General features: G+C 48.9%; 1 protein-coding gene across 2 annotated transcripts in view; it reads left to right on the top strand.

Annotated features, from left to right (window-relative positions):
• Nucleotides 1–12,683, top strand: part of SCEL (sciellin) — a 116,740-nt gene that overhangs the window by 39,879 nt on the left and 64,178 nt on the right. Inside the window, exon 2 of one of the 2 annotated variants that reach the window (XM_045012506.1) lies at nucleotides 7,414–7,611. The gene's annotated coding sequence lies outside the window, so the exon portion shown is untranslated. Of the gene's footprint in view, nucleotides 1–7,202; nucleotides 7,612–12,683 lie in introns of those variants that run through there. The other variant, XM_045012514.1, reaches the window with a different exon arrangement.

The raw sequence follows: 12,683 nt of genomic DNA, 5'->3' as shown, positions 1-12,683 counted from the left end.
GGGAACGAGGACACAAGGTATCCCACAGTTCCTGCTGTCTCCGAAAAGCATTTGCATTCTTGGCTGATCTCCAAATGCTTCTAGGGTCAAACACAGTGTCCGCGGTGGGACGGGGCATAGCTCGGCAATTTACGCACCCCCCCGACCCCCAGAAGTAAAAGGGAAAACAATCCTCTGTTGACTCTTTTACATGTCACCGTATCTGTACTGAATGCTGCAGATAGACGCGATGGTGCAGCACTCAACACCAACATCCTTGCTCCCCCCAACGCTATGGATGGCTGATGGTACAAAACGATGGAAATCCATCCTCATCATCAGCCTATTGGCACATGGGGCAGTGCAAAAGGGCTGGTAACCATGACAACCGTACCAACTTGCTTGGGACCGGTCGGTCAAGGCCGCCTGTTGCTAATTTTTCATGGTAGATGGTGCAGTATGGCTGGTAACCGTCCTCATCATTGCAACAGGGGGCTGAGATCCATCAGCCCCCACCCTTCATTGTAAAGAAAAGATTCAATTGCCCCTGGACTAGCAGAGGGATGAGTGGCTCCCTCCTCCACACCCCTTAATGTCATCTCTGGACTATCATTGCAGCTGGAGGCTTCCTTCCACTCATTTCTCACAAACGACTACCTGTGTCTTATTCATGCATTCTATATTACTTCATCACACAAGTGGGGGGACAATGGTATTGGAACCCAGGAAGGCTGGGGGAAGAACGGAATGAACAGCTGGGGTTGTTTCAGGAGCACACCCTGTGAATAGCGTTCAGCTCAAAATTTATGCAGGATTGGACAGAGAGCAGCTGTGGTCTCTGGTTGTATGATACAGTGGTTCTCTAGTACACTTGCACATAATCTAGGCAGGACTGATTCTATTTTTAGATACCCAAAAAGGAGGGATTGACTCGGGGAGTCATTCCCAAATTTTGCTTTTGCGCCCCTGGCTGATCGACCAGGGGCACTTATGACAGCACCAAATGGCGCAGTGCAAAAGGACAGGTAACCATGACCATCTTATTACCGTCTTCTTACCAGTTCATGGTATGGTAGACGGTGCAGTATGCCTGGTAACCATCGCTGCTGTCATGCAAAAGCATAAGCATGCTGCTGTGTAGCGCTGCTGGTCCGCCTCTATCAGCGGCATACAGTACACATACGGTGACATACACAAAAGGCAAAATAGGGTCCATTGTTGCCACGCTATGGCGTGTGCCAGGGCATTTCATGGAAAACGTGATCGAAATGATTGTCTGCCCTTGCTTTCCCGGAGGAAGGAATGACTGGCGACATTTACCCAGAATCCACCGCGCAAATGATTTGTGCAACAGCAGGCACAGGGGTCTCAACAAAAAATTCACAGAGACAGCCTAGACTCAGTTAATTGTTCGCAAAAAAGTATCATTGCAAGGAATTAACTAACTGTTTCCCATCTCACAGCTTCCACTGTCTCCAGACCTTCCACAGCATCCACCTCGCAGAGGCTGGCGAAGATTAGGCGGCGAAAGAAAAAGACAAGGGACACGATTTTCGATGAATGTGTGGGCTGCTACCTAGCCGAGGCGGACCAGCAGAGGCAGTGGAGGGAGAAAGTCTCTCTGTACCAGCGCTCACACAGCGAATGGGAGGAGAGGTGGCGTGAGGAACACAAGCAGGCGACTCAAGCAATGCTTGTACTACTGAGGGAGCAAACGGACACGCTCCGGCGACTTGTGTATGTTCTGCAGGTCCGCTGCAGGACAGAGCCCCCGGCAGTATCTCTGCAACCGCCCTCCCCCGCCACAAAGTCACATACCCCCCTCACCCTAAATAACCAGGAGGATGCCCGCCCTGGGCTGTGAATACTGTCACTGCACCCCAGCAGAGTGCTCAAGTAATCAAAAGCTCTCATACCCTACGTTTGCATAAGTCCTTCCCTTCCGGACTCAAACAAGTCCCAATCCCAGTCCCATCCCATAACTGTGTACTTAAGTAATAAAAATACTTTGCTGTTAAGTACTGTTTCCGTCATGTTTCTTCACTGAAGACTGTGTTTGAATGGGGTGCGTGGGGAAGTGCGTTGCTAATTGCATAGGACAGGCACCTTTCGCAGGGTACAGACACGGGGGCCGGATCAGCAGCGGGTAACACACACAGTGCAGTCAGCAGGCACCGTGGTCGGTATGGGAGGTGGTTTCCAGGTTCTGTGTGGGCGGTGGGGATGTGACTTTTTAGCGGGGGAGGTCGGGTACAGATCTTATACAGCAGTCCTTGTTGTGGACCGCTGAGTCACGCAGCAGAGGAATCTGTATCCGTCCTCCTCCGCCACAAGGCCACATAGCCGCCCGCACACAGAATCCCAAAAAGGAGGGATGGCAGGCTCCGTTGAAACAAGCAGTCCGGCAATGCGGACCGCTGTAGGAGCAGGAGCCTGTCATTCCTTAAGTTTAGAGGCGGTCTTTACATCAGCGCACACCCTACCCACCGCAGTCTGCGTTCCAGTTTCGACCCTTTAACGAAAAGTCATGAATAAAGAAACCTCTCCTCAGTAACAGTGTGACATGTATTTTATTTTTACACGTGTCTTGGAAGTGGGGGAAACGGGGAGAACGGGGTATTTAACCGAAGAGGAGAGTCAACAGTAACTGGGTAAAGAAACAGGGGCAGGTTCAGCTTCTCTGTAAAGAAACTGAACAGTCACAGGTCACGCTGCTCGCTGCTCGCTGGTATTTGAAGAGTTCCTTGTCGCTGTCCCAGGCGCCTGTATAGGGCTTCATGAGCAAGTGCATTAGCGGGCAGGCTGGGTCACCGAGGATCACTATAGGCAAATGCACATCCACAACAGTTATTTCGTGGTACGGGAAGAAACTACCTTCCAGCAGGCATCTGAGCAGCCCACAGTTCCTGAGAACACATGCATCAGGAACCTTGCCCGGCCATCCGACGTTCATGTTGGTAAAACGTCCCCTATGGTCCCCCAGTGCTTGCAGAACCATTGAAAAGTAGCCCAATTTCTCAGCAGCTGAATGTGGAAGAGGTGGACGATAAAGTGCGAGGAGGAGAAAACGGCGAGGATCGCAGCGGGCTCCATGCTTGCAGTGCTGTGGCGTCCACGCTGTCACTGACCAGAAAAGTGCACGAACAGATTGCCCGCAGGCGCTTTCAGGGAGGGAGGGAGGGAGGGCGTGATTGATGGTTCAATGACGACAGTTACCCAAAACCACCCTCGACACATTTTTTCCCCCAGCAGGCATTGGGGGGAAATCCCAGAATTCAAATGGGCAGCGGGGACTGCGGGAACTGTGGGATAGCTTCCCACAGTGCACCGCTTCGAAAGTCGACGCCGGCCCCGTGAATGTGGACTCAGAAGTTCGAATTAGTGTATTTAGTATGGATACACAAATTCGACTTCATAAGGTCGAATCCACAAATTCGAATTAAGTAGATTCGAAATAGTCCTGTAGTGTAGACAAGGCCTTAGTGTGGTTTGTGTACTGCTGTTTCACAGAGAAGTAAAACAATTAATATGATAATACAAATAATAATTAAATTTATGGAGCACTGTATGCTAGAAATAAGCAGAGTTCAGAACTCTGAGTGAACAGTCCAAAATGTCTGGGGATTTTGATTTGTGGCCTTGGTTTGACCTCTCATTTTGAGATCCAGAAATAAAGTATGTGTCCTAATCTGAATTGCCTCAAAGTTTGGGAATGTTTGTTCCTGAGGGTTGGATTCAGGCCATTTTTATTGTGTATATATTTTAAAATATTTATTTTTTGACATATTGTGTGAGTATTTCTTGTTGACCAGATAGTTTATTTGCACATGACAGCAATAGAGATAGAGGAGAATGGCTGGTAATCTGCGTGGTGGGTTGCTGTACTCTGTAGAAGTGTGTAAACATTTTCTCTCTTTTCCTTCTTCCAGTTTCAGCTTTGAAATAGGGGTAAGCCACACAGTCAACTTCTGTAATGTTCCTCTTTATCAAACAGTCTCCATTTATTGAATCTGCAGATAGCACAAGAGTAATTTGTTTTGTGATAGGTCTACTCTATACTTAAGTGAAGCCTAGTATCAGTCCATATTTATCTTATATTTATCAACATTTTCACGTCCAGCTTTCACTTGTTGTATCAGCACCTGTTCAGGGAAGCTCTGCTTATGGTTAACGAATAGAGCCCTGCATGGATAAAAAAATTTGAATCTGTACCTGATCCACATCTGCAGTAATTAAATTGTATTCGACCTGGGATCTGCACTCCATCTTTTATATAGATCCGCACCCGCAGCAGCATCCTCTAGAGCAGTGGTTCTCAACTGGGGTATCTGTTGGCCCCCTGGGGGGCTGTAAGCTGGTTTCAGGGGGTCTGTGGTCCCATGAGGCAGAAGCTCCAAGCCCCGGTGTTCCCTCGCCCCTGTGGGGCTAAAGCCAGGAGCCCCAATGTGCCCCCCCACCACGTGGCTAGAGCCTGGAGCCCCAGCACTACCCACCATGTGGGCTGCCAGGGCTTGGGGCTTTAGCTCCAAAGAGGGCACTGGGGCTTAGTGCTCTAGGCTTCAGCCCCACAGGCAGACCCTTGAGAACTGCTGCTCTAGAGTCTGAGCCCCAGCATCCCCCCACCTGGCAGGGCTGAAGTCCTGAGCCCCAGTGTCTCCTCCTCCCCCATGGGGCTAAAGCCCAGAGCCCCAGTGCCCCTCCCCCACAGGGCTAAAGCCTGGAACTCCGAGCCTCGGCGCTCCCTTCCCGCAGGGCTCCAAGCTTTGGCCCTGTTGGGGATGCTGGGTCTCGGGGTTTCAGCCTCGCGGTGGACACCAGGGCTCAGGGCTTTGGATTGAAGCCCACATTGAGATCCACTGCTCTAGAGCCCTGCGCAGATTAAAAAAAAAAAAAGATCCGCATCCGATCTGTGATCCGCAAAGATGGGAAACAAATAACCTCATTCGCATCCGTGGATATCCACAGATTTGCAGGGTTCTGTTTGCTGTCTGGCTGGCTGTCTCCGGCGCATAGTTTCTTCTCCGAGTTTCAAAGCTGCGATACAGAGAGTGACCGTTTCGTAGCTGGATGTTAATTTTTCCAAAACTCTATCGGAAGCTGTTAGCCGTCTTCTGAAATTTTTGGCTAAATGGGGCAGCACTGGAAGACAGTTGGAGGTTACCTCTATATGCTTTGTGAGTAGCTTTTGACTAGCAAATGTAGAGTATTGGCCAATGGATCTTACCCAGCACCTGAACTCGGTGTTAGAACCATAGCAATGAAGGACTGGAAGAGACCTTGAGAAATGGTCAAGTCCAGCTCTCTGTGCTGTGGTAGGACCAAGTAAACCTAGACCATCCCAGTCAGGTTTTGTCCGACCTGTTTTTAAACACCTCCATTGATGGGGATTCCACAACCTCCCTTGGACGCCTATTCCAGAGCTTAACTATCCTTACAGTTAGAAAGGTTTTCCTCATATCTAACAGTTATTTAGCAGGATGGATTCACTAAACAGTTTGTTTGATCTTGAAAAGATAACATACTGAATAGTTTCCCTGAACATGCCCTACCTCCTGTAAACATTTCACCTCTAGAAAACAGGTAATTCAGAGGTATAGAAAGGCACATTAGCTTCCATTAATTAATTCTGAAGTTTGTGGTGGTTGGCAACTTATATACTACTATTATTTTTCAAGAGCTGCCCCTCTGGCAGAATTGTTTTAATCAACAGTGTTTTGTCAAATATAAGACATGTTCAGAATATATCTTTGTGACAGAGTTGGGACTCACCACCGCAGCGCCTCCCACTGGTGACTCTGGGAATTAGCTCTGTCCAGTGGAGCGCCCCCTCCTGGTGGTGTTCCGTCCATCGCCTCACCCTCAGTTAGCATGTGGACCCAGGTTGCTCCCAACTCACAGCGTCCTCTTCTGGACCAATGCCCTCCGGCAGTGCCTCTTAGTCCATCCACACCCCCTTCCGGGGTTGATCAGCAGTCTCTCTACACCCCAGGCACCACATACAACCACACACCCCAAAATCTAATCCCTCCTGTCAGGGATCTGGCGTAGTCTATAATGGGACGCTCCCTACAGCCGATGGCTAGGTGTACTGCAAGGGGGGAAGAGGGGGAGCTAGGCCCGCCCTCTACTCTGGGTCCCGGGCCAGGGACCCTCTGGCAGCAGCCTCGCTGTCCTCCTTCCCTCCCCTTGTCTGTCTGCTTCCCTGGGCCACTTCCCCTATGGCCCCTTGCACCCGCTAGGCCTTTCCCTTCAGGGCCTGCAGCCTGGCAGGCTACGGGCTTGAGCTCCCTTTTGCTCCCCGAGCCTGGCCAGCACTGCACTGTCCGCGGTACTAGTCTCCCACCTTTGGAGACTGACCTTCCCCTCTCAGAGGCCTGGGACAGACAGACTGCTCCCTTCCTGAGCAGCCTTTATATATGGCTGAGCCTGGCCCTGATTGGCTGTCTCCATTCAGGGCCCTGATTGTCTCCCAATAAGCCCTTTTTTTAGTGGCTGTTCATCTGCACAGGCCCACTGGCCTGCTTCAGCCCAAATTCTCAGGGAGTGGGTCAGCCGCCCCACTACAATCTTCATTCAACAAAGTACGGAGCCTACCTTCCTGGCATGAAGTACCCTTTAACAAGAATGGAGGTTACAAAAATTTGCTCTAAAGGCACATTTGCTATGCTAATACATCTACACGCCTGATCTTGTGAGGAGCTGAACAATGTCAACTCCCACTGAAGTTAGCTTTCAGGATCAGGTCTTACATTTGTTACTATAAAAAAAGTCCCCAAATTATAGAACCAGTGTGGGCCTGTTTGTAGCCCCTAGATCTTGGGTGTGGCCATTTCAGTGCTATAGAATCCTGTGTTCCTTTGTCCCTTGTTCATGGAGAGAGAGCCTCTTCTTAACATACAGAGTAGTGAATTGCAACTGTAGGGGAAAATGGAGGCAGTCTTTTGCCTTTGCCCTATTAACATTAGCAGTAATAAAACGAAACACAAATACACACTGATGGCAGGGATTTGCAACAAGTTCTGGCGTGAGATTTTTTTTCTTGGCTGATGTTTTTTCTCTCCTAACATAACAAAATGAGACAAATATTTAATGGGTGTCAGATTCCAGTGCACATTCCTCGCATAACACTTCTGGAGACCTTTCCTTTATGAAAGATGGTGCTTCCTCGCATACTTCTTACATGTAAATATGTGTGACAGTCATTAAAACCTCTATTTGAGAGGCAGGTCCATTGCCCAGTGAGCTTTTATTTGTGAGGAGAATCCATACTAAATCGTATATAGTATAGGTATCAACAGCCAGTGGGCTATTTCTGGATCCATGAAAGCTTTTTTAAATTTGTGAAACCCAGCCCTCCTTTATATAAAGAATACAGAAAGTACAGGAGTACAGCAATCTCACAGGTATTTTTTATTGAATTCGTATTTGTACTAGGAGACACCCTTTTCCACACCTCCCACCTCCTCCATAAATGATTCAGCCTCTGAAGGAGAAACCTCTGAGCCTTTCAGACAGTCAGATGGAGTGTGTGATACTGCTCTCTGTAAACTTTAACTACGCGTCAGTTCCAGGTGACCACCAAGACAATCACTGGAGTGGACCAGCTACAGAGTACTTATTTATCATATAGAGGTAAGCTTTACTTTTTAAATATACCATATGTTTAAAGTGCAAGATTTTAAAAAGTGTGCAGTGATTTAAGGTGCCCAATTTGTGCCCCTTAAAGGGGCCTGATTTTTCAGAAAGGGCTGAGTACACGCCCTGTGAAAGTCAAGCAACTTCATGGTGTCTCAAAGCTGGGAACCCCAAAATCATGGCACATTGTTAGAAATCTTGCCCACAGTGTGTGCATTACATTATACATTATCAATTTGTTATCTTGCTTGTGTGACTGATTTTATTTAATTATATTTTTTATTTCTCAGTTGACAAACTGGCTGCTCACCCAGCTTTCATGAGAGGTGTTTTACTGGTATTTTTCCTTTGTTTTGATGCTTCTTTATAATTTCTATGGCATTTCTTCTTTAAAATGAAAATATCACAGGAAATAGAGGTGATAAAATAAACAGATCTCATTTATTTGAACTTATGGTGAATGCTGAAAACCTCATCAGTAGTTAGCCTTTTAGGGATAAATTATCAGTAAAGTATCTAGAAGATACTAACACGCTTGCATAGTTTGTATAAAGTAGTAAAACAACTGTTTTGATACAAGACAGTCATTTTAGTGCATCATGAAATGAAACATATGCTTACGGGCAACAAGGCATTTAGTTTCTTCACTTAAAATATTTCAGAGATGAAAGGAGGAGAGGTTGCAATAAAAGTTATACAATTGAAAAAAACCCTGCTGCACTGTATGCAAAAGAATTATTTTAAAATTCATCTTTCATATATTTCTTAGGGAAAACAAGGTGCATAAAAGTCAGTTCTGACCTTGTAGGGTGATTTTTACACTAGTGACAATTTCAAAGCTTACCATAATTTCTTTCAAAACAGAATCTTCTCCACCCATGTCCTGAAAAACCAGTTTTGGTAGCTCTCTGTGCTGTGGACTGACACTTATTTCTGTCTTACACTCATATGCTCTTTGGGTAAACTTTTTCCTTTTTAACTTGTAATTTTTCCTGTAATTCAGATATATGGGATATTAATGACCTTTCTTAAAGTTACGAGCAGCCCCTCAGCCCAATCTAAATGTTAAAATACCCTGTAAAGTACACTGACCTGTTTTTTCAACTGTGCTGTAACAATGTTGCTATAGCCTGAGTCTTGAGAAGAAATTTTCAGCCTGGGAGTCATTTTCCATTTAAATTTGTGTAAAATGTGTGTGGCTACTTTGAAGTGTGGCTCTCAACAATAAGGACACTTAAAATAGTTAGCCCTTGCTAGGTAAACTCCAACTGGGGATTTAAAAAATTGTGAGTCAATTTCTCAAGGGTGTAAATGAGGGTGGAATTTAACTGTGTGTGTTTATTTGTTAGGCACAACAATGTGCTAGGTATTGTGTTTACTTAGCAACTGAATTTCCCTACTTTTAGTCTCCTTGTCTCTATTTCAGAATTGTAGGCAGAGTGCTGCTCTGGTAATTGATTGAGGAAAATAGCACCTGATCAGCACCCCCCTTGTGCAGGATCCCAGCTGAAAAGCTGGAACTCTGACTCAGGCCTTGTCTACACTACCAAGTTCGGTCGACAAAAGTGATGTCGACACTCAAAAATCAGCATAATAAAAATTGGAATGTCATGTTCATACTCGCTCCCTCTGTCGGCAGAGCATGACCACAGTTGGGGCACTATCATTGACAGTGAGAGCAATGCACTGTGGGTACCTATCCCACAGTCCAGCTCGACACCTTCTATTGCTAGGTGTTGTGGGAAGGCGGAGTGGATCGCAGTGCATCTTGGGACCGGGCTCAATGTCCCATGATGCATTGCTTTCTGTCCTAGCACTCCATGGGCTTCCGGCTATCTTTCATGGCATTTTTCACTGGATCTTCTTTGTGCACCCGGCATCTTTGTGAGAAGAGAAGTATCCCACACTGCTCTCCTGTGATCTGATAACCGTCATATTTCAGAGTAGCAGCCGTGTTAGTCTGTATCTGCAAAAAGAACAGGAGTACTTGTGGCACCTTAGAGACTAAAATTTATTTCAGCATAAGCTTTCGTGGGCTACAGCTCACTTCTTCGGATGCATGTTCCATTCTATGCATCTGAAGAAGTGAGCTGTAGCCCACGGAAGCTTATGCTGAAATAAATTTGTTAGTCTCTAAGGTGCCACAAGTACTCCTGTTCTTTTTGCGGATAACTGTCCTGAAGACATCACGGATGGCAATGCAGTTAATTGTGAAGTTCCTAATTGGAGAAGACTCCCAGTTGCCTGATACACTGTGTGATATAGATGGGAGCAACTTTAGATTGCTTTTGGCATTCACAGAACAGCTGCAAAGAATAGATGTTGCTTTTGGGCTCAGGAAACAAGCACTGAATGTTGGGATCGTATCGTCATGCAGGTATGGGATGACAAGCAGTGTCTTCAGAACTTTTGGATGTAGAAAACCAGCTTCCTGGAACTGAGTGCGGAGCTCGCCCTAGCATAGGCAGCAGGTTATATATGTTTGCGGTGCCCAGGCTCCAGGAATATTCAGGGCCGGGTGCCCTGCTCCAGCAATATTTGGAGCTGGGTCTCTCCCCCGGCCCTGCCTGGATCAGGCCCCGGTCCCCGCAGGCCTCCCCCACCTGCCCCGCCGTGTCCCTGCCTGGAGCAGGTCCCAGCCCCCGCCTGACACCCCTCCCCCTGCGTATCCCCCCCCCCCCCCGCCGCGCGGCGTCCCTGCCTGACAGAAAGCAGCGCACGCCTGTCCCCTGCCTGCTTCCGCCGCCAGAGATCGGCTCCTGGCAGAACTGCTGTCTGCTGCCCCAGGGTCCTAGCGCCCGCCATTCACTAATGGCAGGGCAGGCTGCCCTTACCCTGTGCTTCCGCCCTCACCCTGAGCCTCCCCAACGCACCAAACCCCTCATCCCCAGCCAGAGCCCTCATCCCCCCGCACCCTAATCCTCAGCCAGAGCCCTCATCCCCACGCACCCTAATCCTCAGCCCCAGCCAGAGCCCTCATCCCCCCACACCCTAATCCTCTGCCCCAGCCCTGAGCGCCCCCACATCATGAACCCCTCATCCTCAGCCCCACAGCCCACACCCCAACCCTCTGCCCTAGCCCTGAGCCCCCCCACATCATGAACCCCTCATCCTCAGCCCCACAGCCCTCACCCCTGCACTCCCTCCTATCCCCAAACTCCCTCCCAGAGCCTGCACCCCTCCCCCTTCCCATACACCCCTTCCCACCCCCAAACTCCTTCCCAGAGCCTGCACCCCTCACCCCTTCCTACGCCCCCACCCCCAGCCCAGAGCCTGCACCCAAACTCCGTCCCAAAGCCTGCACCCCTCACCCCCTCCTGCACACCCACCCACTGCCCCAGCCCGGAGCCTGCACCCAGCACCCAAACTCCCTCCCAGAGCCTGCACCCTTCACCCCTTCCTACACCCCCACCCACAGCCCAGAGCCTGCACCCAAACTCCATCCCAAAGCCTGCACCCCTCCTGCACCCTAATCCCCAGCCCAGGACCTGCACCCCATACCTCCCCCCGAAACCCCGCCCAGAGCCTTAGGCAGGTGGGGGCAGAGTTTGGGGGGGTGGAGTTGGGGGGGCGGGTTCTGGGCACCACCAAAATTTCTACAAACTTGCCACCCATGCGCCCTAGCACTGCGGTGCAAGGGCACCAGAATGAGAGCTGCCCTATCGGTAGAGAAGCATGTAGCAAACGCTGTGTAGAAGCTGGCGACTCCAGACTGCTTCCGGTCGGTTGTGAATCAATTTGGAGTGGGGAAGTTGACCGTTGGGGCTGCATTAATGCAAGTGTGCAGGGCAATTAATCACATCCTGCTAAGAAGGACAGTGACTCTAGCAAATGTGTGTGAAATAGTGGATGGCTTTGCAGAAATGGGTTTCCCTAACTGTGGCGGGGTGATAGATGGCACACATGCTCCAATTTTGGCACCAGACCACCTTGCGACAGAGTACATTAATAGGAAGGGGTACTTCTCCAGGAGTTGCAGGCATGTGTGGATCACTGTGGGCGTTTCACTGACATTAACGTGGCATGGTCTGGGAAGGTGAATGATGCATGCAACTTCAGGAACACTGGCCTATATAGAAAGCTACAAGCAGGGACTTTCTTTGCAAACCAGAAGATTACAGTGGGGGATATTGAAATGCCCATAGTGATCCTGGAAGGCCCGGCTTACCCCTTACAGCCATGGCTCATGCAATCTTACACAGGACACCTGGACAGCAGTAAGAAGCAGTTCAACAGGCTGAGTAGGTGCTGGATGACAGTTGAATGTGCCTTGGCAGATTAAAGGCACGCTGGCAAGTTACCAGGGCCGGCTCCAGGCACCAGCTAAGGAAGCAAGTGCTTGGGGCAGCCAGTACAAAGGGGCGGCACTCTGTCCGCTATTGGGGCAGCCCATCTGGGTCTTCGACAGTAATTTGGCGGCGGGTCCCTCAGTCCCTCTCTTCCTCTTTGAGCTGCTGCTGAAGAGGAAGAGAGGGAGTGAACTGCTGCTGAAGAATGGAGTGGCGTGAGTGAGCTGCCGCCGATTGGTTAGACCTTAATGTGGATAATATTCCCATGGTCATAGTCACGTGTTATATGTTGCATAGTCTTTGTGAAGCTAAGGGTGAAAGGTTTGGTCAGGGGTAGAGTGTTGAGGCAGACTGCCTGGCTGCTGATTTTGAGGAGCCAGATACCAGGGCTATCAGAGGAGCCCAGAGTGGGGCAATTCGAACCAGGGAGGCTTTGAAGCAACACTTTGAAAATGAGAACCAGTAATGTATCTCTCTGATTGGTGCTGCAATGTTACATTACATATAGTTTTCCTAGGAAGGAACAGTGACATTTGGGGCCTTACTTCCAGCAAGCACATGAATAAACTGCCTGTGCATGTATTGGTAGTGCCTGCTAATCTCAATTTGTAGGAAACAAATAAAGATGAGTTACCAATCAAAAACTTTGCTTTTATTGCACAAGACACAACACACATAAAGATGATTGGTGGGAAAGGAGGTACCAGGAAAGAGCAGACTTTCAAGGCTCTGTGTAGGTCCAGCTATCATGGTGACAGTTGTCCAAGGGGGTGGAGTGAA

The sequence above is a fragment of the Mauremys mutica genome, chromosome 1 (genome assembly GCF_020497125.1).
Source record: "Mauremys mutica isolate MM-2020 ecotype Southern chromosome 1, ASM2049712v1, whole genome shotgun sequence".
NCBI lineage: Eukaryota > Metazoa > Chordata > Testudines > Geoemydidae > Mauremys > Mauremys mutica.
The sequence above is the reverse complement of the archived record's forward strand: the minus strand, read 5'-3'. Positions and strand labels throughout refer to the sequence as shown.